This window comes from Crinia signifera, chromosome 9, assembly GCF_055691185.1.
Source record: "Crinia signifera chromosome 9, ASM5569118v1, whole genome shotgun sequence".
Taxonomy (NCBI): Eukaryota; Metazoa; Chordata; class Amphibia; order Anura; family Myobatrachidae; genus Crinia; species Crinia signifera.
This window is the reverse complement of record NC_139225.1, coordinates 56,802,275-56,825,345: the sequence shown is the minus strand read 5'-3', so window position 1 is coordinate 56,825,345 and position 23,071 is coordinate 56,802,275. Positions and strand designations below refer to the sequence as shown.

Below are 23,071 nucleotides of genomic sequence, written 5' to 3'. Positions count from 1 at the left end.
TTTGCCTCCAATAGCTCATCTTTGTGAGCATTTTTTTGTGACCATTATTCTATTTGCAGTATGGTCATTTTGTGTATTGTCATTTATTATTATTACTATGTGTCATGCGTACTTATATTTTAGCATAAGTTCTCTAATAAAAGTTATATTTTAAAACATTCAAACCATTTCATTATACAAGTGTGCCCCAAAAACCCTTGTGTTCTCCCTTTGTCATCCTCGTGACAAAATATTTTCTCATACGCCCAACCTCGTCTGATCTTGGAAGCTAAGCAGTGTTGGGCCTGGTTAGTACTTGGGTGGGAGACCACATGGGAACACCAGGTGCTGTAGGTTTTTTTTCCCATTACTGGCAAATTTTTTTATTCTCTAGCTATTTAAATTGGAAACTTTTTTTTTTTTATTGCCAATACAGACATTTGGGAGAGGTCAAACAGACACAATAGCCATCACCTAAAGACTTACCACACTGATTCGGCCCAATTCCAACTGCTTTTGGCAGCTAAACAGTGTTGAGCCTCTTTAGTAGTTTAATTTGAGACCACCTGCTAATATTATGTCCTGTAGGTCTTTTTACATTACCAACACATGATTTTTTCAGTAAGCCAATATAGTTAGGAAACTTTTTTATTAGCTTACCTGGTTATAGAAGTAGAAGAGGGCAAAAAAGTGCCTGTATCTCACCTACAGCCATCTAACTTTGGATACGCCCAATCTCGTCTGATCTTGGAAGCTAAGCAGTGTTGGGCTTGGTTAGTACTTGGGTGGGAGACCACATGGGAACACCAGATGCTGTATGTTTTTCCCATTACTGGCAAATAGTTTTTATTCTTTAGCTTTTTAAGTTGAAAACTTTTTTTCTCTTTATTGCCAGTACAGACATTTGGAATAGGTCAAACAGACACAATAGCCATCACCTAAAAACTTACCACACTGTTTAGGCCCAATTCCAACTGCTTTTGGCAGCTAAACAGTGTTGAGCCTCTTTATTAGTTTAATTTGAGACCACCTGCTAATATCATGTCCTGTAGGTCTTTTTACATTACCAACACATGATTTTTTTCAGTAAGGCAATACAGTTAGGATACTTTTTTATTAGCTTACCTGGTTATAGAAGTAGAAGAGGGAAAAAAAGTGCTGGTATCTCACCTACATCCATACCACATTGGATACGCCCAATCTCGTCTGATCTTGGAAGCTAAGCAGTGTTGGGTCTGGTTAGTACTTGGGTAGGAGACCACATGGGAACACCAGGTGCTGTAGGTTTTTTTACCATTACTGGCAAATTGTTTTTATTCTCTTGCTATTTAAATTGGAAACTTTTTATTTTTATTGCCAATACAGACATTTGGGACAGGTCAAACAGACACAATAGCCATCACCTAAAAACATACCAAACTGTTTAGGCCCAATTCCAACTGCTTTTGGGAGCTAAACAGTGTTGAGCCTCTTTAGTAGTTTAATTTGAGACCACCTGCTAATATCATGTCCTGTAGGTCTTTTTACATTACCAACACATGATTTTTTTTCAGTAAGCTAATACAGTTAGGAAACTTTTTTATTAGCTTACCTGGTTGTAGAAGAGGGCAAAAAAGTGCTGGTATCACACCTACAGCCATACCACATTGTATACGCCCAATCTCGTCTGATCTTGGAAGCTAAGCAGTGTTGGGCTTGGTTAGTACTTGGGTGGGAGACCACATGGGAACACCAGATGCTGTAGGTTTTTCCCATTACTGGCAAATTGTTTTTATTCTCTAGCTTTTTAAGTTGGAAACTTTTTTCTCTTTATTGCCAGTACAGACATTTGAAAGAGGTCAAACAGACACAATAGCCATCACCTAAAAACTTACCACACTGTTTAGGCCCAATTCCAACTGCTTTTGGCAGCTAAACAGTGTTGAGCCTCTTTATTAGTTTAATTTGAGACCACCTGCTAATATCATGTCCTGTAGGTCTTTTTACATTACCAACACATGATTTTTTTCAGTAAGGCAATACAGTTAGGATACTTTTTTATTAGCTTACCTGGTTATAGAAGTAGAAGAGGGAAAAAAAGTGCTGGTATCTCACCTACATCCATACCACATTGGATACGCCAAATCTCGTCTGATCTTGGAAGTTAAGCAGTGTTGGGTCTGGTTAGTACTTGGGTAGGAGACCACATGGGAACACCAGGTGCTGTAGGTTTTTTACCATTAATGGCAAATTGTTTTTATTCTCTTGCTATTTAAATTGGAAACTTTTTATTTTTATTGCCAATACAGACATTTGGGACAGGTCAAACAGACACAATAGCCATCACCTAAAGACTTACCACACTGATTCGGCCCAATTCCAACTGCTTTTGGCAGCTAAACAGTGTTGAGCCTCTTTAGTAGTTTAATTTGAGACCACCTGCTAATATTATGTCCTGTAGGTCTTTTTACATTACCAACACATGATTTTTTCAGTAAGCCAATATAGTTAGGAAACTTTTTTATTAGCTTACCTGGTTATAGAAGTAGAAGAGGTCAAAAAAGTGCCTGTATCTCACCTACAGCCATCTAACATTGGATACGCCCAATCTCGTCTGATCTTGGAAGCTAAGCAGTGTTGGGCTTGGTTAGTACTTGGGTGGGAGACCACATGGGAACACCAGATGCTGTAGGTTTTTCCCATTACTGGCAAATTGTTTTTATTCTTTAGCTTTTTAAGTTGAAAACTTTTTTTCTCTTTATTGCCAGTACAGACATTTGGAATAGGTCAAACAGACACAATAGCCATCACCTAAAAACTTACCACACTGTTTAGGCCCAATTCCAACTGCTTTTGGCAGCTAAACAGTGTTGAGCCTCTTACAGAGAATACAAAAAATGAAAAACAATAAAATATACAAAACAGTACAGACCTAAGACATATAGCCGCAACAAGTACATAGTCAAATATTCAAATTGCTGTAGTACATTAACGCTAACAACCACCAAGCAATAAACGATACCTTCGTATTCCCACCCACAGTACATCTGTCAATCCTACGGGTCCCTTGACGATAGTTAGTACAACAAGTTATTATATTGTTGATTATGAGTTAAAACATATCATAATTTCTAAAAAGTGAGAAGTGATAATAAAATTAGAAAAAATAAAAAATAAAAAAGTAAATAAATAAATAAGATAGTGTATATATATTTACTGGATTTACTTATACAACGTAGTGCCTTATTGTTACAATTGAATATTAGATATATAAAACCGTGAAGAGCGCCAGGTATGCCAAATTTCGTGAAATTCATTATTCCTTTTTTTAATAGCATAATAATATTTTTCGTGTTCATAAGTTACATTAACAGTGTTCAACCACTCCTGAAAAATTGGGCCTCGATGGACCATCCAATACCGTGACAAAATTAGTTTAGCGAGTGCAGTGAGTATTAATAGCAATTGTTTTAACCCTCTATTAATTCTTACATCGGACCAAACCCCCAACAATAAGTTATAGTCTGTTAGTGCGTCACATGGGGCCCCCAGAGCTTGACACACTCCCATAATCTCCTCCCAATAACTTCGCACTTTATCACACTCCCAGAGAAGATGTCTAAAAGAGGCTCCTGCTTCCCCACACTTCGGACAGTGATCCGTAGCAGTGCCGCCCATAAGTTTCAGCTTCCTCGGAGTCAGATATGTCCTATGCAAAATATTGAATTGGACTTGCTGCACACGAATGGAATTTGAGGCGTGTTTGGGCATGGCAAGCGCCGTTTGCCAGGCTGGCTCAGTGATATTAGATATTTCCATAGACCATTTTTGCCTTAATTCGTCTAGGTTATTATCTTGGAGACTCGATAACATAAAGCTATATAGTCTGGCAAGGGAATGCCGTGCTTGTATTTTTAATAAGAAACTTTTAATGGAGTTTTCTTCTAACCATCTGGGTTGACCTTGTTGATAATTTGCTAAAGCACTTCTAATTTGTAAGTATCTATAAAACATTGGCGGTGGTAAATTAAATTCAAGTTGAAGGGCTGTGAAGGTTTTAAAGATTGCATTCTGGTAAAATTGGCCTATAGACTTGACTCCATACTGTGCCCAGAGCCTCCCCCCTTGCTGCTTATTTACCTCCTCAAGCTCTTTAATTAAGAAAATAGAGGAGTCTGGATCTATCCCCTCGCTTCCCTTCATATTACTCACTGTCTTCCAGATCTTTAATGCTTGATTCAACATTGGTGGATAATGCTTATAATTCCTGGCTGAAAGGAGGATTTGCAGAGGGGAAATCCTAGGATCAATATGTTGAATAAGCCTAATTAACTCTGGTGTTTGAGTACCCCGGTCAATCCACGTTTTGAGGTGAGCTAGTTGTGCTGCGTAGTAGTAAAGCTTAAAGTTGGGTAGGGCCAGGCCACCATTGCTGCGATCTAAACATAGAGTAGCTAGTTTGACCCTCGGGCGTCTATTATTCCAAATAAATGAGGACAGTGTACTGTTAAGTGTCTTAAAATTTTTTTCATTAATGTATACCGGGGTTTGTTGTAAAATATATAAAATCTTTGGGAGCACCACCATTTTAATCAGGTTAACACGTCCTATAACTGACAGAGGGAGTTTTGTCCAGGATCTGCATCTATGTCTCAGCTCATCCAGAGCCTGTAATAAATTATCTGTTACAAAATCCTCGGGGTTGTTTGCGATCGTGATACCCAGGTATTTAAATCTGGACACCACGGCCAGCAAGTTTTCCTCCGATTGTATTTGCTCCGGGCTAGTTAGTCCTATAGATAGCATGTGGGACTTCCCCCAGTTTACTGTCAGGCCCGATATTTCTCCAAATTGTTTTAATTGATGGAAAACTTTAGGGAGATCATTATTCGGGTCTTCTAGCCCCACTAGCAGGTCATCAGCGTATAGCAGAATGATATTTAAGTTGGAGGTTGACCCCTGGGGAGGGGGACATATACTATCTCTAAGAGCTTGTGCGAGTGGTTCAATTACTAATGAGAAGAACAGCGGAGACAAGGGACAGCCTTGTCTCGTTCCTCGATGTAGGGCAAAGGAAGATGACTTTGTACCGTTTATAACTATACTGGCTCTAGGATTGTTATATAGCACTTTCATCCATTTTATAAACTCAGACCCAACCCCCATACTCTTAAGTGTGTGCCACAGAAAGGCCCATTCGACTGTGTCAAAAGCCTTATTAATATCAAATGAGGCTATGACAGCACTCCGTCTTTCTGTTCTTATATTTTGAATATAAGTGAAAACTCTACGAAGGTTATGGGCGGTGGATTTGCCCCTCATAAACCCCGACTGGTCCGGGTGTACCAACTCATGTAGCACTTGATTCAGTCTATTTGCCATGATTTTAGCTATAATTTTCATGTCTGTTGAAAGTAAAGAAATCGGTCTATAAGAATTTACTCTTGCGGGATCTTTGTCCTTTTTTGGGATGACCACAATGGTGGCCTCAGCCATTGATTATGGTAATAGCTCATTCTGATCCATCTCCCTACATACCTCCAGAATCCTTGGTGCTAGTGGGTCCGCAAATTTTTGATATATTTCACCTGGAAGACCATCTGGTCCTGGGGCTTTGCCTCTGGGCAGAGATCGAATAACCTGATTAATCTCTTCTATAGTGAACGGTGCATTTAAAAGAGTCTGTGAATCCGGAGAAAGTTGAGGCAAGTTAATAGGGGCAAAAAAGTCTTCCAACCCTTGTTTGGAAACGTTATTACTAGAGATATAAACCTGGCTGAAATGGGCCGCAAATTCTTTTAGCACATCGGGAGTAGAAGTCAGGGACTGGCCAGATTCTGTTACAATTCTGGTTATTACGTTTGAAGGAGTATCTCTCTTGATCATATATGCTAAAGTCCTACCAACCTTATCTGAATTGGCAAAGCTCTGGTTAGCGTTAGCTCTAAGCCTTCTATAATTCACGTCTTGTAGATATTCCAACCAAGACCCCTGAGCTTTCTGCCATGCCTCCCGATCTCTATCTTCACCTGAGACTAAATAAGTGTTCTCCAGATTAGATACTCTCTCCTCCATTTCCGCAGTTTTGATCCGGTGCTGGACCTTCAAATAAGCAATTTGTTTAATAAGTATCCCTCTTAGATAAGCTTTAAAAGTGTCCCAAACACAGGAGACCGAAGCAGTTCCTTGATTGATCTCAAAAAACATTTTTGTCTCGTTAAGAATCACTTCTTGATCGATCTGAGATAGCCAAAATGGCTGCAATTTCCATGCCTTCGGGCCTTCATTTTCCTCCATAGTGCACGCCATCAGCATGGGAGAATGGTCAGATATGCCGCGAGCAGCATACTTTATGGATGAGATTTTAGGGAGCATAGTATCGGAGGTAAAGATCATGTCCAATCTGGAGAAGACCTGATGGGTGGCAGAGTAGCATGAGTACTGCCTAAGATGTGGGTTACGTTCACGCCATACATCTCTCCACCCAACCTCAGTCAAGAGATCAGCAAATTTGGAACGGTCCCTATTCATATCATGTGCGTTTTTATACCAACGATCTAGTTGGGGAGACATAATATTATTAAAGTCACCTAAACAAATTAAGTGATTGTCAGGGTATGAAAGGGAGAAAGTTATAGCGGAACGTATGACCTCATAATTAAACGGTGGAGGAATATACACTGATAAAAGTGTAACATCAACCTGATTAATTCTGCAGTCCATAAAAATGTAGCGTCCCTGAGGGTCAATTCTAGTTGATCGACAAACAAATGCAACTGATTTTTTAACAAGTAAAGAGACTCCCCTAGAGGATGATGTGAAGGGCGCATGATAATGAAAACCGATCCATGGACGCTTAAGGGCATGGGTTCTATTACTGCTCAGATGTGTTTCCTGAAGGGAGATAATATCCGCCCCCAGGTCTTTGCAATATTTAAGAACCAATGCCCTTTTAACTTTACAATTGAGGCCTCTAACATTCCACGTAAGGAATTTTACCATAATACAGAGATACTGTAGATAGTATATGTTCCTTGCTTAGTAACATAGGGTATTGTTCCATAAGTTTCACATAGCTTGAGCACAAGCGAAAATGTACGATATAGCATATGCGGCAATAAGACAGCTTACAACAATAAAAGAAAAAGAAAAAAAAAAAAGAAAAAGAAAGAAAAATAAAAAAATAACAACGTAAAACAAACAAACCCGTCCCCACCCCCCACCCTGTATTACCTAGTAGCCCAGGCATACCTTTATTCCCTACCCGCTGCTCCCCCCCCCCCTCCAGAAAAAGAAAAGAAAAGAGAGGAAAAAAAAAAGAAAAGGAAAAAATTAGCAAAATTGAAAAAAGATCCGGGCAAACAAAACACCAATAGCCACCGGGCGTGTGATCGGCTCCCCCAGCTAACAAACATGGATATACTTAATGGACTCACGCCCCCCCCCCCACCGCACCCGCCAACCTGTATCCTAACCCCCTTCTTATAGCAATGCATAAAGAATATGGGTTATAGATGCCTGATTTTTTTAATCTAAACAGTTCTGATTAGTGTTCAGTGGCAAGCTGCTTTTTCCCTGGGAAACACCCATCCAACCAGGCAGCTGCATCCTCGGGTAACAAGAAGAATTTTGTTGTTCCATTATGTTCTATGCGCAGTTTAGAGGGATAGAGCATAGAGTATTTGAGATTCAGATCTCTAAGCCTGGATTTGATCGTTTTAAACTTAGCCCTGTCTCTCTGGATTTCAGCTGGAAAGTCCGGAAAGGCTGATATCTTTTTACCCAGATGCGCGACATTCGGATTTTGTCTGGTTAGGTAGAGAATACGGTCTCGATCCCTTGCATTCAGCAGTTTGGCAATCAGAATCCGAGCAGTTCCTCCAGGAGGAAAAGGTTTTGACGGGACTTGATGGGCTCTTTCAATAGCAAACTGTGGGGAAAACGCCTCTCGGCCAAATAGCTGTATCAGCCAGTCTTGCAAAAACTTTTCAGGGTTTTCACCCTCGACTCGTTCATCAAACCCCAGAAATCTGATGTTGTTACGTCGGTTTCTCCCTTCCAGATCTGAGAGTTTATGCCTTAAATCAGACACCTGATCGGAGAGTGATTTAACCTGGATTTTTAGGGGGGCAACATTATCCTCCAAGTCTGAAATGCGATTTTCTGCTTGAGTTACTCTGTCCCTTATTTTATTCACATCGTCGTGAAGGAGCATAATGTCCGATTGGACTTTGTGTATCTGGCCCAGCAGATTTGATTCACATGTATTGATTGCTGAAAGCAGTTGTTGCAGAGTAACTTCCTCTATGCTCTCTACTGTGCCGGATTCAACAGCTTTTTTCAGAGGGGTAGTTTGGGGGGTATTAGGATGAGAGTTTGAGGAGTGCGAACTTCCCGCTTGTGTCTGTACACGGGCATATTTCTCCAAGCGAGAGGCGGCTGTACTTTGACTAGACTTGCCCATTGTAAAGAAAAAGGTGTTGACATCTTGATTGTTGACACAGTATATGGGTTGAACGTTTTTTCCCCTCAAAAGTATTCCCCACCGTAGCAATATAGTAGCACTTTAGCAAGCAGATAGTCAATAAAAGACAGGGTTCTGTTCCCCCCAAGCTTACCCCTCGCGTTGTCCGGTTTGCTGCGGATCGCAATAGGGATGCCGTCTGTATCAAAATATTGCAGTCCCAGGGTGTATACTGCTCAGCTCCGAGCAGGGTCCAGGTTCTGTGCCCGGTATCAGCAGCGTCTCTAATCCAATATGCACTGAAGGGCGGCCGCTCCCCGGCGTGGAGATCCGGACCGAATTGTGGACAGTGAGGAGGGTGACGGCAGCGTTCCCCCTTCGTCCCCGACTGGACAACACCGCTATCCCGGAAGTGCACGGGCGATGCGTCGCTTCCCCCTCAGCCGTGATGAATGCTGGGTCTGCTATCTCAGCAGCAGCGGCTGCCCAGGCACATTAGCGAGCGCCCGGCAGATCAAACTCCGGAAACCCGGCAGCACACACAACTCGCCGCGCACGGAGGTACAGTCACGGCTAGTATTTCAGGTAGGCATCGGTGCGGTGCTTGGAGGGGGGAGAAACCTGGTCGGGAGAGCCGATACTACCTCCCTCACTCACACGCCGTCGTGGCCACGCCCCAGCTCGTGTTGAGCCTCTTTATTAGTTTAATTTGAGACCACCTGCTAATATCATGTCCTGTAGGTCTTTTTACATTACCAACACATGATTTTTTTCAGTAAGGCAATACAGTTAGGATACTTTTTTATTAGCTTACCTAGTTATAGAAGTAGAAGAGGGAAAAAAAAGTGCTGGTATCTCACCTACATCCATACCACATTGGATACGCCCAATCTCGTCTGATCTTGGAAGCTAAGCAGTGTTGGGTCTGGTTAGTACTTGGGTAGGAGACCACATGGGAACACCAGGTGCTGTAGGTTTTTTACCATTACTGGCAAATTGTTTTTATTCTCTTGCTATTTAAATTGGAAACTTTTTATTTTTATTGCCAATACAGAAATTTGGGACAGGTCAAACAGACACAATAGCCATCACCTAAAAACTTACCAAACTGTTTAGGCCCAATTCCAACTGCTTTTGGGAGCTAAACAGTGTTGAGCCTCTTTAGTAGTTTAATTTGAGACCACCTGCTAATATCATGTCCTGTAGGTCTTTTTACATTACCAACACATGATTTTTTTTCAGTAAGCTAATACAGTTAGGAAACTTTTTTAATAGCTTACCTGGTTATAGAAGTAGAAGAGGGCAAAAAAGTGCTGGTATCACACCTACAGCCATACCACATTGTATACGCCCAATCTCGTCTGATCTTGGAAGCTAAGCAGTGTTGGGCTTGGTTAGTACTTGGGTGGGAGACCACATGGGAACACCAGATGCTGTAGGTTTTTCCCATTACTGGCAAATTGTTTTTATTCTCTAGCTTTTTAAGTTGGAAACTTTTTTCTCTTTATTGCCAGTACAGACATTTGAAAGAGGTCAAACAGACACAATAGCCATCACCTAAAAACTTACCACACTGTTTAGGCCCAATTCCAACTGCTTTTGGCAGCTAAACAGTGTTGAGCCTCTTTATTAGTTTAATTTGAGACCACCTGCTAATATCATGTCCTGTAGGTCTTTTTACATTACCAACACATGATTTTTTTCAGTAAGGCAATACAGTTAGGATACTTTTTTATTAGCTTACCTGGTTATAGAAGTAGAAGAGGGAAAAAAAGTGCTGGCATCTCACCTACATCCATACCACATTGGATACGCCAAATCTCGTCTGATCTTGGAAGTTAAGCAGTGTTGGGTCTGGTTAGTACTTGGGTAGGAGACCACATGGGAACACCAGGTGCTGTAGGTTTTTTACCATTAATGGCAAATTGTTTTTATTCTCTTGCTATTTAAATTGGAAACTTTTTATTTTTATTGCCAATACAGACATTTGGGACAGGTCAAACAGACACAATAGCCATCACCTAAAAACTTACCAAACTGTTTAGGCCCAATTCCAACTGCTTTTGGGAGCTAAACAGTGTTGAGCCTCTTTATTAGTTTAATTTGAGACCACCTGCTAATATCATGTCCTGTAGGTCTTTTTACATTACCAACACATGATTTTTTTCAGTAAGCCAATACAGTTAGGAAACTTTTTTATTAGCTTACCTGGTTATAGAAGTAGAAGAGGGCAAAAAAGTGCTGGTATCACACCTACAGCCATACCACATTGTATACGCCCAATCTCGTCTGATCTTGGAAGCTAAGCAGCGTTGGGCCTGGTTAGTACTTGGGTGGGAGACCACATGGAAACACCAGGTGCTGTAGCTTTTTTCCCATTAATGGCAAATTGTTTTTACTCTCTTGCTATTTAAATTGGAAACTTTTTATTTTTATTGCCAATACAGACATTTGGGACAGGTCAAACAGACATAATAGCCATCACCTAAAGACTTACCACACTGTTTCGGCCCAATTCCATTTGCTTTTGGCAGCTAAACAGTGTTGAGCCTCTTTAGTAGTTTAATTTGAGACCACCTGCTAATATTATGTCCTGTAGGTCTTTTTACATTACCAACACATGATTTTTTTCAGTAAGCCAATGCAGTTAGGAAACTTTTTTATTAGCTTACCTGGTTATAGAAGTAAAAGAGGGCAAAAAGTGCCGGTATCTCACCTACAGCCATACCACATTGGTTATGCCCAATCTCATCTGATCTTGGAAGCTAAGCAGTGATGGGTCTGGTTAGTACTTGGGTGAGTGACCACATGGGAACACCAGGTGCTGTAGGTTTTTTCCCATTACTGGCAAATTGTTTTTATTCTCTAGCTATTTAAATTGGAAACTTTTTCTTTTATTGCCAATACAGACATTTGGCAGAGGTCAAACAGACACAATAGCCATCACCTAAAGACTTACCACACTGTTTAGGCCCAATTCCAATTGCTATTGGCAGCTAAACAGTGTTGAGCCTCTTTAGTAGTTTAATTTGAGACCACCTGCTAATATTATGTCCTGTAGGTCTTTTTACATTACCAACACATGATTTTTTTCAGTAAGCCAATACAGTTAGGAAACTTTTTTATTAGCTTACCTGGTTATAGCAGTAGAAGAGGGCAAAAAAGTGCCTGTATCTCACCTACAGCCATACCACATTGGATACGCCCAATCTCGTCTGATCTTGAAAGCTAAGCAGTGATGGGCCTGGTTAGTACTTGGGTGGGTGACCACATGGGAACACCAGGTGCTGTAGGTTTTTTCCCATTACTGGCAAATTGTTTTTATTCTCTAGCTATTTAAATTGGAAACTTTTTCTTTTTATTGCCGATACAGACATTTGGGAGAGGTCAAACAGACACAATAGCCATCACCTAAAAACTTACCACACTGTTTAGGCCCTATTCCAACTGCTTTTGGGAGCTAAACAGTGTTGAGCCTCTTTAGTAGTTTAATTTGAGACCACCTGCTAATATCAGGTCCTGTAGGTCTTTTTACATTACCAACACATGATTTTTTTCAGTAAGCCAATATTGTTAGGAAACTTTTTTATTAGCTTACCTGGTTATAGAAGTAGAAGAGGGCAAAAAAGTGCCTGTATCTCACCTACAGCAATACCACATTGGATACGCCCAGTCTCGTCTGATCTTGGAAGCTAAGCAGTGTTGGGCCTGGTTAGTACTTGGGTGGGAGACCACATGGGAACACCAGGTGCTGTAGGTTTTTCCCATTACTGGCAAATTGTTTTTATTCTCTTGCTATTTAAATTGGAAACTTTTTATTTTTATTGCCAATACAGACATTTGGGACAGGTCAAACAGACACAATAACCATCACCTAAAAACTTACCACACTGTTTAGGCCCAATTCCAACTGCTTTTGGGAGCTAAACAGTGTTGAGCCTCTTTAGTAGTTTAATTTGAGACCACCTGCTAATATCATGTCCTGTAGGTCTTTTTACTTTACCAACACATGATTTTTTTTCAGTAAGCCAATATAGTTAGTAAACTTTTTATTAGCTTACCTGGTTATAGAAGTAGAAGAGGGCAAAAAAGTGCCTGTATCTCACCTACAGCCATACCACATTGGATACGCCCAATCTCGTCTGATCTTGGAAGCTAAGCAGTGTTGGTCCTGGTTAGTACTTGGGTGGGAGACCACATGGGAACACCAGGTGCTGTAGGTTTTTCCCATTACTGGCAAATTGTTTTTATTCTCTAGCTTTTTAAATTGGAAACTTTTTTCTCTTTATTGACAGTACAGACATTTGGAAGAGGTCAAACAGACACAATAGCCATCACCTAAAAACTTACCACACTGTTTAGGCCCAATTCCAACTGCTTTTGGCAGCTAAACAGTGTTGAGCCTCTTTAGTAGTTTAATTTGAGACCACCTGCTAATATGATGTCCTGTAGGTCTTTTTACATTACCAACACATGATTTTTTTCAGTAAGGCAATACAGTTAGGAAACTTTTTTATTAGCTTACCTGGTTATAGAAGTAGAAGAGGCCAAAAAAGTGCCCGTATCTCACCTTCAGCCATACCACATTGGATGCGCCCAATCTCGTCTGATCTTGGAAGCTAAGCAGTGTTGGGCCTGGTTAGTACTTGGGTGGGAGACCACATGGGAACACCAGGTGCTGTAGGTTTTTTCCCATTAATGGCAAATTGTTTTTATTCTCTTGCTATTTAAATTGGAAACTTTTTATTTTTATTGCCAATACAGACATTTGGGACAGGTCAAACAGACACAATAGCCATCACCTAAAAACTTACCACACTGTTTAGGCCCAATTCCAACTGCTTTTGGGAGCTAAACAGTGTTGAGCCTCTTTAGTAGTTTAATTTGAGACCACCTGCTAATATCATGTCCTGTAGGTCTTTTTACATTACCAACACATGATTTTTTTCAGTAAGCCAATATAGTTAGGAAACTTTTTTATTAGCTTACCTAATTATAGAAGTAGAAGAGGGCAAAAAAGTACCTGTATCTCACCTACAGCCATACCACATTGGATAAGCCCAATCTCGTCTGATCTTGGAAGCTAAGCAGTGTTGGGCCTGGTTAGTACTTGGGTTAGAGACCACATCGGAACACCAGGTGCTGTAGGTTTTTCCCATTACTGGCAAATTGTTTTTATTCTCTAGCTTTTTAAATTGGAAACTTTTTTCTCTTTATTGACAGTACAGAAATTTGGAAGAGGTCAAACAGACACAATAGCCATCACCAAAAAACTTGCCACACTGTTTAGGCCCAATTCCAACTGCTTTTGGCAGCTAAACAGTGTTGAGCCTCTTTAGTAGTTTAATTTGAGACCACCTGCTAATATCATGTCCTGTAGGTCTTTTTACATTACCAACACATGATTTTTTTCAGTAAGGCAATACAGTTAGGAAACTTTTTTATTAGCTTACCTGGTTATAGAAGTAGAAGAGGGCAAAAAAGTGCCGGTATCTCACCTACAGCCATACCACATTTTATACGCCCAATCTCGTCTGATCTTGGAAGCTAAGCAGTGTTGAGCCTGGTTAGTACTTGGGTGGGAGACCACATGGGAGCACCAGGTGCTGTAGGTTTTTTCCCATTAATGGCAAATTGTTTTTATTCTCTTGCTATTTAAATTGGAAACTTTTTATGTTTATTGCCAATACAGACATTTGGGACAGGTCAAACAGACACAATAGCCATCACCTAAAAACTTACCACACTGTTTAGGCCCAATTCCAACTGCTTTTGGGAGCTAAACAGTGTTGAGCCTCTTTAGTAGTTTAATTTGAGACCACCTGCTAATATCAGGTCCTGTAGGTATTTTTACATTACCAACACATGATTTTTTTCAGTAAGCCAATATAGTTAGGAAACTTTTTTATTAGCTTACCTGGTTATAGAAGTAGAAGAGGGCAAAAAATTGCCTGTATCTCACCTACAGCAATACCACATTGGATACGCCCAATCTCGTCTGATCTTGGAAGCTAAGCAGTGTTGGGCCTGGTTAGTACTTGGGTGGGAGACCACATGGGAACACCAGGTGCTGTAGGTTTTTCCCATTACTGGCAAATTGTTTTTATTCTCTAGCTTTTTAAATTGGAAACTTTTTTCTCTTTATTGACAGTACAGACATTTGGAAGAGGTCAAACAGACACAATAGCCATCACCTAAAAACTTACCACACTGTTTAGGCCCAATTCCAACTGCTTTTGGCAGCTAAACAGTGTTGAGCCTCTTTAGTAGTTTAATTTGAGACCACCTGCTAATATCATGTCCTGTAGGTCTTTTTACATTACCAACACATGATTTTTTTCAGTAAGGCAATACAGTTAGGAAACTTTTTTATTAGCTTACCTGGTCTTAGAAGTAGAAGAGGGCAAAAAAGTGCCGGTATCTCACCTACAGCCATACCACATTGGATACGCCCAATCTCATCTGATCTTGGAAGCTAAGCAGTGTTGGGCCTGGTTAGTACTTGGGTGGGAGACCACAGGGGAACACCAGGTGCTGTAGGTTTTTTCCCATTAATGGCAAATTGTTTTTATTCTCTTGCTATTTAAATTGGAAACTTTTTATTTTTATTGCCAATACAGACATTTGGGACAGGTCAAACAGACACAATAGCCATCATCTAAAAACTTACCACACTGTTTAGGCCCAATTCCAACTGCTTTTGGGAGCTAAACAGTGTTAAACCTCTTTAGTAGTTTAATTTGAGACCACCTGCTAATATCAGGTCCTGTAGGTCTTTTTACATTACCAACACATGATTTTTTTCAGTAAGCCAATATTGTTAGGAAACTTTTTTATTAGCTTACCTGGTTATAGAAGTAGAAGAGGGCAAAAAAGTGCCTGTATCTCACCTACAGCAATACCACATTGGATACGCCCAGTCTCGTCTGATCTTGGAAGCTAAGCAGTGTTGGGCCTGGTTAGTACTTGGGTGGGAGACCACATGGGAACACCAGGTGCTGTAGGTTTTTCCCATTACTGGCAAATTGTTTTTATTCTCTTGCTATTTAAATTGGAAACTTTTTATTTTTATTGCCAATACAGACATTTGGGACAGGTCAAACAGACACAATAGCCATCACCTAAAAACTTACCACACTGTTTAGGCCCAATTCCAACTGCTTTTGGGAGCTAAACAGTGTTGAGCCTCTTTAGTAGTTTAATTTGAGACCACCTGCTAATATCATGTCCTGTAGGTCTTTTTACTTTACCAACACATGATTTTTTTTCAGTAAGCCAATATAGTTAGTAAACTTTTTATTAGCTTACCTGGTTATAGAAGTAGAAGAGGGCAAAAAAGTGCCTGTATCTCACCTACAGCCATACCACATTGGATACGCCCAATCTCGTCTGATCTTGGAAGCTAAGCAGTGTTGGTCCTGGTTAGTACTTGGGTGGGAGACCACATGGGAACACCAGGTGCTGTAGGTTTTTCCCATTACTGGCAAATTGTTTTTATTCTCTTGCTATTTAAATTGGAAACTTTTTATTTTTATTGCCAATACAGACATTTGGGACAGGTCAAACAGACACAATAGCCATCACCTAAAAACTTACCACACTGTTTAGGCCCAATTCCAACTGCTTTTGGCAGCTAAACAGTGTTGAGCCTCTTTAGTAGTTTAATTTGAGACCACCTGCTAATATGATGTCCTGTAGGTCTTTTTACATTACCAACACATGATTTTTTTCAGTAAGGCAATACAGTTAGGAAACTTTTTTATTAGCTTACCTGGTTATAGAAGTAGAAGAGGCCAAAAAAGTGCCCGTATCTCACCTTCAGCCATACCACATTGGATGCGCCCAATCTCGTCTGATCTTGGAAGCTAAGCAGTGTTGGGCCTGGTTAGTACTTGGGTGGGAGACCACATGGGAACACCAGGTGCTGTAGGTTTTTTCCCATTAATGGCAAATTGTTTTTATTCTCTTGCTATTTAAATTGGAAACTTTTTATTTTTATTGCCAATACAGACATTTGGGACAGGTCAAACAGACACAATAGCCATCACCTAAAAACTTACCACACTGTTTAGGCCCAATTCCAACTGCTTTTGGGAGCTAAACAGTGTTGAGCCTCTTTAGTAGTTTAATTTGAGACCACCTGCTAATATCATGTCCTGTAGGTCTTTTTACATTACCAACACATGATTTTTTTCAGTAAGCCAATATAGTTAGGAAACTTTTTTATTAGCTTACCTGGTTATAGAAGTAGAAGAGGGCAAAAAAGTACCTGTATCTCACCTACAGCCATACCACATTGGATAAGCCCAATCTCGTCTGATCTTGGAAGCTAAGCAGTGTTGGGCCTGGTTAGTACTTGGGTGGGAGACCACATGGGAACACCAGGTGCTTTCGGTTTTTCCCATTACTGGCAAATTGTTTTTATTCTCTAGCTTTTTAAATTGGAAACTTTTTTCTCTTTATTGACAGTACAGAAATTTGGAAGAGGTCAAACAGACACAATAGCCATCACCAAAAAACTTGCCACACTGTTTAGGCCCAATTCCAACTGCTTTTGGCAGCTAAACAGTGTTGAGCCTCTTTAGTAGTTTAATTTGAGACCACCTGCTAATATCATGTCCTGTAGGTCTTTTTACATTACCAACACATGATTTTTTTCAGTAAGGCAATACAGTTAGGAAACTTTTTTATTAGCTTACCTGGTTATAGAAGTAGAAGAGGGCAAAAAAGTGCCGGTATCTCACCTACAGCCATACCACATTTTATACGCCCAATCTCGTCTGATCTTGGAAGCTAAGCAGTGTTGAGCCTGGTTAGTACTTGGGTGGGAGACCACATGGGAGCACCAGGTGCTGTAGGTTTTTTCCCATTAATGGCAAATTGTTTTTATTCTCTTGCTATTTAAATTGGAAACTTTTTATGTTTATTGCCAATACAGACATTTGGGACAGGTCAAACAGACACAATAGCCATCACCTAAAAACTTACCACACTGTTTAGGCCCAATTCCAACTGCTTTTGGGAGCTAAACAGTGTTGAGCCTCTTTAGTAGTTTAATTTGAGACCACCTGCTAATATCAGGTCCTGTAGGTCTTTTTACATTACCAACACATGATTTTTTTCAGTAAGCCAATATAGTTAGGAAACTTTTTTATTAGCTTACCTGGTTATAGAAGTAGAAGAGGGCAAAAAATTGCCTGTATCTCACCTACAGCAATACCACATTGGATACGCCCAATCTCGTCTGATCTTGGAAGCTAAGCAGTGTTGGGCCTGGTTAGTACTTGGGTGGGAGACCACATGGGAACACCAGGTGCTGTAGGTTTTTCCCATTACTGGCAAATTGTTTTTATTCTCTAGCTTTTTAAATTGGAAACTTTTTTCTCTTTATTGACAGTACAGACATTTGGAAGAGGTCAAACAGACACAATAGCCATCACCTAAAAACTTACCACACTGTTTAGGCCCAATTCCAACTGCTTTTGGCAGCTAAACAGTGTTGAGCCTCTTTAGTAGTTTAATTTGAGACCACCTGCTAATATCATGTCCTGTAGGTCTTTTTACATTACCAACACATGATTTTTTTCAGTAAGGCAATACAGTTAGGAAACTTTTTTATTAGCTTACCTGGTCTTAGAAGTAGAAGAGGGCAAAAAAGTGCCGGTATCTCACCTACAGCCATACCACATTGGATACGCCCAATCTCATCTGATCTTGGAAGCTAAGCAGTGTTGGGCCTGGTTAGTACTTGGGTGGGAGACCACAGGGGAACACCAGGTGCTGTAGGTTTTTTCCCATTAATGGCAAATTGTTTTTATTCTCTTGCTATTTAAATTGGAAACTTTTTATTTTTATTGCCAATACAGACATTTGGGACAGGTCAAACAGACACAATAGCCATCATCTAAAAACTTACCACACTGTTTAGGCCCAATTCCAACTGCTTTTGGGAGCTAAACAGTGTTAAACCTCTTTAGTAGTTTAATTTGAGACCACCTGCTAATATCATGTCCTGTAGGTCTTTTTACATTACCAACACATGATTTTTTTCAGTAAGCCAATATAGTTAGGAAACTTTTTATTAGCTTACCTGGTTATAGAAGTAGAAGAGGGCAAAAAAGTGCCTGTATCTCACCTTCAGCCATACCACATTGGATACTCCCAATCTCGTCTGATCTTGGAAGCTAAGCAGTGTTGGGCCTGGTTAGTACTTGGGTGGGAGACCACATGGGAACACCAGGTGCTGTAGGTTTTTTCCCATTAATGGCAAATTGTTTTTATTCTCTAGCTATTTAAATTGGAAACTTTTTATTTTTATTGCCAATACAGACATTTGGGACAGGTCAAACAGACACAATAGCCATCACCTAAAAACTTACCACACTGTTTAGGCCCAATTCCAACTGCTTTTGGGAGCTAAACAGTGTTGAGCCTCTTTAGTAGTTTAATTTGAGACCACCTGCTAATATCATGTCCTGTAGGTCTTTTTACATTACCAACACATGATTTTTTTCAGTAAGCCAATATAGTTAGGAAACTTTTTTATTAGCTTACCTGGTTATAGAAGTAGAAGAGGGCAAAAAAGTACCTGTATCTCACCTACAGCCATACCACATTGGATACGCCCAATCTCGTCTGATCTTGGAAGCTAAGCAGTGTTGGGCCTGGTTAGTACTTGGGTGGGAGACCACATGGGAACACCAGGTGCTGTAGGTTTTTCCCATTACTGGCAAATTGTTTTAATTCTCTAGCTTTTTAAATTGGAAACTTTTTTTCTCTTTATTGACAGTACAGACATTTGGAAGAGGTCAAACAGACACAATAGCCATCACCTAAAAATTTACCACACTGTTTAGGCCCAATTCCAACTTCTTTTGGCAGCTAAACAGTGTTGAGCCTCTTTAGTAGTTTAATTTGAGACCACCTGCTAATATCATGTCTTGTAGGTCTTTTTACATTACCAACACATGATTTTTTTCAGTAAGGCAATACAGTTAGGAAACTTTTTTATTAGCTTACATGGTTATAGAAGTAGAAGAGGGCAAAAAAGTGCCAAAATCTCACCTACAGCCATACCACATTGGATACGCCCAATCTCTTCTGATCTTGGAAGCTAAGCAGTGTTGGGCCTGGTTAGTACTTGGGTGGGAGACCACATGGGAACACCAGGTGCTGTAGTTTTTTTTACCATTAATGGCAAATTGTTTTAATTCTCTTGCTATTTAAATTGGAAACTTTTTATTTTTATTGCCAATACAGACATTTGGGACAGGTCAAACAGACACAATAGCCATCACCTAAAAACTTACCACACTGTTTAGGCCCAATTCCAACTGCTTTTGGGAGCTAAACAGTGTTGAGCCTCTTTAGTAGTTTAATTTGAGACCACCTGCTAATATCATGTCCTGTAGGTCTTTTTACATTACCAACACCTGATTTTTTTCAGTAAGCCAATATAGTTAGGAAACTTTTTTATTAGCTTACCTGGTTATAGAAGTAGAAGAGGGCAAAAAAGTACCTGTATCTCACCTACAGCCATACCACATTGGATACGCCCAATCTCGTCTGATCTTGGAAGCTAAGCAGTGTTGGGCCTGGTTAGTACTTGGGTGGGAGACCACATGGGAACACCAGGTGCTGTAGGTTTTTCCCATTACTGGCAAATTGTTTTTATTCTCTAGATTTTTAAATTGGAAACTTTTTTTTCTTTATTGACAGTACAGACATTTGGAAGAGGTCAAACAGACACAATAGCCATCACCTAAAAACTTACCACACTGTTTAGGCCCAATTCCAACTTCTTTTGGCAGCTAAACAGTGTTGAGACTCTTTAGTAGTTTAATTTGAGACCACCTGCTAATATCATGTCCTGTAGGTCTTTTTACATTACCAACACATGATTTTTTTAAGTAAGGCAATACAGTTAGGAAACTTTTTTATTAGTTTACCTGGTTATAGAAGTAGAAGAGGGCAAAAAAGAGCAGATATTTCACCTACAGCCATACCACATTGGATACGCCCAATCTCGTCTGATCTTGGAAGCTAAGCAGTGTTGGGCCTGGTTAGTACTTGGGTGGGAGACCACATGGGAAAACCAGGTGCTGTAGGTTTTTTCCCATTAATGGCAAATTGTTTTTATTCTCTTGCTATTTAAATTGGAAACTTTTTATTTTTATTGCCAATACAGACATTTGGGACAGGTCAAACAGACACAATAGCCATCACCTAAAAACTTACCACACTGTTTAGGCCCAATTCCAACTGCTTTTGGGAGTTAAACAGTGTTGAGCCTCTTTAGTAGTTTAATTTGAGACCACCTGCTAATATCATGTCCTGTAGGTCTTTTTACATTACCAACACCTGATTTTTTTCAGTAAGCCAATATAGTTATTCAACTTTTTTATTAGCTTACCTGGTTATAGAAGTAGAAGAGGGCAAAAAAGTGCTGGTATCTCACCTACAGCCATACCACATTGGATACGCCCAATCTCGTCTGATCTTGGAAGCTAAGCAGTGTTGGGCCTTGTTAGTACTTGGGTGGGAGACCACATGGGAACACCAGGTGCTGTAGGTTTTTTCCCATTAATGGCAAATTGTTTTTATTCTCTTGCTATTTAAATTGGAAACTTTTTATTTTTATTGCCAATACAGACATTTGGGACAGGTCAAACAGACACAATAGCCATCACCTAAAAACTTACCACACTGTTTAGGCCCAATTCCAACTGCTTTTGGCAGCTAAACAGTGTTGATCCTCTTTAGTAGTTTAATTTGAGACCACCTGCTAATATCATGTCCTGTAGGTCTTTTTACATTACCAACACATGATTTTTTTCAGTAAGGCAATACAGTTAGGAAACTTTTTTATTAGCTTACCTGGTTATAGAAGTAGAAGAGGGCAAAAAAGTGTCCTGATCTCACCCACAGCCATACCACATTGGATACGCCTGATCTTGGAAGCTAAGCAGTGTTGGGCCTGGTTAGTACTTGGGTGGGAGACCACACGGGAACACCAGGTGCTGTAGGTTTTTCCCATTACTGGCAAATTGTTTTTATTCTCTAGCTTTTTAAATTTTAAACTTTTTTCTCTTTATTGACAGTACAGACATTTGGAAGAGGTCAAACAGACACAATAGCCATCACCTAAAAACTTACCACACTGCTTAGGCCCAATTCCAACTGCTTTTGGGAGCTAAACAGTGTTGAGCCTCTTTAGTAGTTTAATTTGAGACCACCTGCTAATATCATGTCCTGTAGGTCTTTTTACATTACCAACACATGATTTTTTTCAGTAAGACAATGCAGTTATGAAACTTTTTTATTAGCTTACCTGGTTATAGAAGTAGAAGAGGGCAAAAAAGTGCCTGTATCTCACCTACAGCCATACCACATTGGATACGCCCAATCTCGTCTGATCTTGGAAGCTAAGCATTGTTGGGCCTGGTTAGTACTTGGGTGGGAGACCACACGGGAACACCAGGTGCTGTAGGTTTTTCCCATTACTGGCAAATTGTTTTTATTCTCTAGCTTTTTAAATTTTAAACTTTTTTCTCTTTATTGACAGTACAGACATTTGGAAGAGGTCAAACAGACACAATAGCCATCACCTAAAAACTTACCACACTGCTTAGGCCCAATTCCAACTGCTTTTGGGAGCTAAACAGTGTTGAGCCTCTTTAGTAGTTTAATTTGAGACCACCTGCTAATATCATGTCCTGTAGGTCTTTTTACATTACCAACACATGATTTTTTTCAGTAAGACAATACAGTTATGAAACTTTTTTATTAGCTTACCTGGTTATAGAAGTAGAAGAGGGCAAAAAAGTGCCTGTATCTCACCTACAGCCATACCACATTGGATACGCCCAATCTCATCTGATCTTGGAAGCTAAGCAGTGTTGGGCCTGGTTAGTACTTGGGTGGGAGACCACATGGGAACACCAGGTGCTGTAGGTTTTTTCCCATTAATGGCAAATTGTTTTTATTCTCTTGCTATTTAAATTGGAAACTTTTTATTTTTATTGCCAATACAGACATTTGGGAGAGGTCAAACAGACACAATAGCCATCACCTAAAAACTTACCACACTGTTTAGGACCAATTCCAACTGCTTTTGGGAGCTAAACAGTGTTGAGCCTCTTTAGTAGTTTAATTTGAGACCACCTGCTAATATCATGTCCTGTAGGTCTTTTTACATTACCAACACATGATTTTTTTCAGTAAGCCAATATAGTTAGGAAACTTTTTTATTAGCTTACCTGGTTATAGAAGTAGAAGAGGGCAAAAAAGTGCCTGGATCTCACCTACAGCCATACCACATTGGATACGCCCAATCTCGTCTGATCTTGGAAGCTAAGCAGTGTTGGGCCTGGTTAGTACTTGGGTGGGAGACCACATGGGAACACCAGGTGCTGTAGGTTTTTCCCATTACTGGCAAATATTTTTTTATTCTCTAGCTTTTTAAATTGGAAACTTTTTTCTCTTTATTGACAGTACAGACATTTGGAAGAGGTCAAACAGACACAATAGCCGTCACCTAAAAACTTACCACACTGTTTAGGCCCAATTCCAACTTTTTTTGGCAGCTAAACAGTGTTGAGCCTCTTTAGTAGTTTAATTTGAGACCACCTGCTAATATCATGTCCTGTA

The 23,071-nt window shown here is 40.0% G+C and overlaps 29 non-coding genes and 6 pseudogenes across 29 annotated transcripts; all 35 read left to right on the top strand.

The window, feature by feature from the left end:
* Window positions 1-682: 682 nt before the first annotated feature.
* LOC146039819 (5S ribosomal RNA) lies at window positions 683-801 on the top strand (annotated as a pseudogene).
* A 346-nt stretch (window positions 802-1,147) lies between these two features.
* On the top strand, window positions 1,148-1,266 carry LOC146039521 (5S ribosomal RNA). Its single transcript, XR_014463019.1, has one exon. It is a non-coding gene; the product is annotated as a 5S ribosomal RNA (ribosomal RNA).
* Window positions 1,267-1,607: 341 nt separating this feature from the next.
* Window positions 1,608-1,726, top strand: LOC146039163 (5S ribosomal RNA). Its single transcript, XR_014462692.1, has one exon. It is a non-coding gene; the product is annotated as a 5S ribosomal RNA (ribosomal RNA).
* A 345-nt stretch (window positions 1,727-2,071) lies between these two features.
* On the top strand, window positions 2,072-2,190 carry LOC146039675 (5S ribosomal RNA; annotated as a pseudogene).
* Window positions 2,191-2,534: 344 nt separating this feature from the next.
* LOC146039755 (5S ribosomal RNA) lies at window positions 2,535-2,653 on the top strand (annotated as a pseudogene).
* A 6,627-nt stretch (window positions 2,654-9,280) lies between these two features.
* Window positions 9,281-9,399, top strand: LOC146039520 (5S ribosomal RNA). Its single transcript, XR_014463018.1, has one exon. It is a non-coding gene; the product is annotated as a 5S ribosomal RNA (ribosomal RNA).
* A 346-nt stretch (window positions 9,400-9,745) lies between these two features.
* LOC146039162 (5S ribosomal RNA) lies at window positions 9,746-9,864 on the top strand. Its single transcript, XR_014462691.1, has one exon. It is a non-coding gene; the product is annotated as a 5S ribosomal RNA (ribosomal RNA).
* Window positions 9,865-10,209: 345 nt separating this feature from the next.
* Window positions 10,210-10,328, top strand: LOC146039673 (5S ribosomal RNA; annotated as a pseudogene).
* Window positions 10,329-10,673: 345 nt separating this feature from the next.
* On the top strand, window positions 10,674-10,792 carry LOC146039584 (5S ribosomal RNA). The gene has a single exon (XR_014463076.1). It is a non-coding gene; the product is annotated as a 5S ribosomal RNA (ribosomal RNA).
* A 344-nt stretch (window positions 10,793-11,136) lies between these two features.
* Window positions 11,137-11,255, top strand: LOC146039501 (5S ribosomal RNA). Its single transcript, XR_014463001.1, has one exon. It is a non-coding gene; the product is annotated as a 5S ribosomal RNA (ribosomal RNA).
* A 344-nt stretch (window positions 11,256-11,599) lies between these two features.
* Window positions 11,600-11,718, top strand: LOC146038344 (5S ribosomal RNA). The gene has a single exon (XR_014461943.1). It is a non-coding gene; the product is annotated as a 5S ribosomal RNA (ribosomal RNA).
* A 345-nt stretch (window positions 11,719-12,063) lies between these two features.
* LOC146038657 (5S ribosomal RNA) lies at window positions 12,064-12,182 on the top strand. The gene has a single exon (XR_014462231.1). It is a non-coding gene; the product is annotated as a 5S ribosomal RNA (ribosomal RNA).
* A 344-nt stretch (window positions 12,183-12,526) lies between these two features.
* LOC146038321 (5S ribosomal RNA) lies at window positions 12,527-12,645 on the top strand. The gene has a single exon (XR_014461922.1). It is a non-coding gene; the product is annotated as a 5S ribosomal RNA (ribosomal RNA).
* A 345-nt stretch (window positions 12,646-12,990) lies between these two features.
* LOC146037905 (5S ribosomal RNA) lies at window positions 12,991-13,109 on the top strand. Its single transcript, XR_014461541.1, has one exon. It is a non-coding gene; the product is annotated as a 5S ribosomal RNA (ribosomal RNA).
* A 345-nt stretch (window positions 13,110-13,454) lies between these two features.
* Window positions 13,455-13,573, top strand: LOC146039744 (5S ribosomal RNA; annotated as a pseudogene).
* A 345-nt stretch (window positions 13,574-13,918) lies between these two features.
* On the top strand, window positions 13,919-14,037 carry LOC146039332 (5S ribosomal RNA). Its single transcript, XR_014462846.1, has one exon. It is a non-coding gene; the product is annotated as a 5S ribosomal RNA (ribosomal RNA).
* A 345-nt stretch (window positions 14,038-14,382) lies between these two features.
* On the top strand, window positions 14,383-14,501 carry LOC146037899 (5S ribosomal RNA). Its single transcript, XR_014461536.1, has one exon. It is a non-coding gene; the product is annotated as a 5S ribosomal RNA (ribosomal RNA).
* Window positions 14,502-14,846: 345 nt separating this feature from the next.
* LOC146037789 (5S ribosomal RNA) lies at window positions 14,847-14,965 on the top strand. The gene has a single exon (XR_014461435.1). It is a non-coding gene; the product is annotated as a 5S ribosomal RNA (ribosomal RNA).
* Window positions 14,966-15,310: 345 nt separating this feature from the next.
* LOC146038656 (5S ribosomal RNA) lies at window positions 15,311-15,429 on the top strand. Its single transcript, XR_014462230.1, has one exon. It is a non-coding gene; the product is annotated as a 5S ribosomal RNA (ribosomal RNA).
* A 344-nt stretch (window positions 15,430-15,773) lies between these two features.
* Window positions 15,774-15,892, top strand: LOC146038319 (5S ribosomal RNA). The gene has a single exon (XR_014461921.1). It is a non-coding gene; the product is annotated as a 5S ribosomal RNA (ribosomal RNA).
* Window positions 15,893-16,236: 344 nt separating this feature from the next.
* LOC146037904 (5S ribosomal RNA) lies at window positions 16,237-16,355 on the top strand. The gene has a single exon (XR_014461540.1). It is a non-coding gene; the product is annotated as a 5S ribosomal RNA (ribosomal RNA).
* A 345-nt stretch (window positions 16,356-16,700) lies between these two features.
* On the top strand, window positions 16,701-16,819 carry LOC146039609 (5S ribosomal RNA). The gene has a single exon (XR_014463099.1). It is a non-coding gene; the product is annotated as a 5S ribosomal RNA (ribosomal RNA).
* A 345-nt stretch (window positions 16,820-17,164) lies between these two features.
* Window positions 17,165-17,283, top strand: LOC146039330 (5S ribosomal RNA). Its single transcript, XR_014462844.1, has one exon. It is a non-coding gene; the product is annotated as a 5S ribosomal RNA (ribosomal RNA).
* A 345-nt stretch (window positions 17,284-17,628) lies between these two features.
* On the top strand, window positions 17,629-17,747 carry LOC146037898 (5S ribosomal RNA). The gene has a single exon (XR_014461535.1). It is a non-coding gene; the product is annotated as a 5S ribosomal RNA (ribosomal RNA).
* A 345-nt stretch (window positions 17,748-18,092) lies between these two features.
* Window positions 18,093-18,211, top strand: LOC146037788 (5S ribosomal RNA). Its single transcript, XR_014461434.1, has one exon. It is a non-coding gene; the product is annotated as a 5S ribosomal RNA (ribosomal RNA).
* Window positions 18,212-18,555: 344 nt separating this feature from the next.
* On the top strand, window positions 18,556-18,674 carry LOC146038244 (5S ribosomal RNA). The gene has a single exon (XR_014461851.1). It is a non-coding gene; the product is annotated as a 5S ribosomal RNA (ribosomal RNA).
* A 345-nt stretch (window positions 18,675-19,019) lies between these two features.
* LOC146037384 (5S ribosomal RNA) lies at window positions 19,020-19,138 on the top strand. The gene has a single exon (XR_014461064.1). It is a non-coding gene; the product is annotated as a 5S ribosomal RNA (ribosomal RNA).
* A 346-nt stretch (window positions 19,139-19,484) lies between these two features.
* On the top strand, window positions 19,485-19,603 carry LOC146038388 (5S ribosomal RNA). Its single transcript, XR_014461983.1, has one exon. It is a non-coding gene; the product is annotated as a 5S ribosomal RNA (ribosomal RNA).
* Window positions 19,604-19,949: 346 nt separating this feature from the next.
* LOC146037383 (5S ribosomal RNA) lies at window positions 19,950-20,068 on the top strand. Its single transcript, XR_014461063.1, has one exon. It is a non-coding gene; the product is annotated as a 5S ribosomal RNA (ribosomal RNA).
* Window positions 20,069-20,413: 345 nt separating this feature from the next.
* LOC146037467 (5S ribosomal RNA) lies at window positions 20,414-20,532 on the top strand. The gene has a single exon (XR_014461141.1). It is a non-coding gene; the product is annotated as a 5S ribosomal RNA (ribosomal RNA).
* A 345-nt stretch (window positions 20,533-20,877) lies between these two features.
* On the top strand, window positions 20,878-20,996 carry LOC146038751 (5S ribosomal RNA). The gene has a single exon (XR_014462316.1). It is a non-coding gene; the product is annotated as a 5S ribosomal RNA (ribosomal RNA).
* A 345-nt stretch (window positions 20,997-21,341) lies between these two features.
* On the top strand, window positions 21,342-21,450 carry LOC146039828 (5S ribosomal RNA; annotated as a pseudogene).
* Window positions 21,451-21,795: 345 nt separating this feature from the next.
* LOC146037982 (5S ribosomal RNA) lies at window positions 21,796-21,914 on the top strand. Its single transcript, XR_014461612.1, has one exon. It is a non-coding gene; the product is annotated as a 5S ribosomal RNA (ribosomal RNA).
* Window positions 21,915-22,259: 345 nt separating this feature from the next.
* LOC146040212 (5S ribosomal RNA) lies at window positions 22,260-22,378 on the top strand. The gene has a single exon (XR_014463369.1). It is a non-coding gene; the product is annotated as a 5S ribosomal RNA (ribosomal RNA).
* Window positions 22,379-22,723: 345 nt separating this feature from the next.
* LOC146037381 (5S ribosomal RNA) lies at window positions 22,724-22,842 on the top strand. The gene has a single exon (XR_014461062.1). It is a non-coding gene; the product is annotated as a 5S ribosomal RNA (ribosomal RNA).
* Window positions 22,843-23,071: the final 229 nt, after the last annotated feature.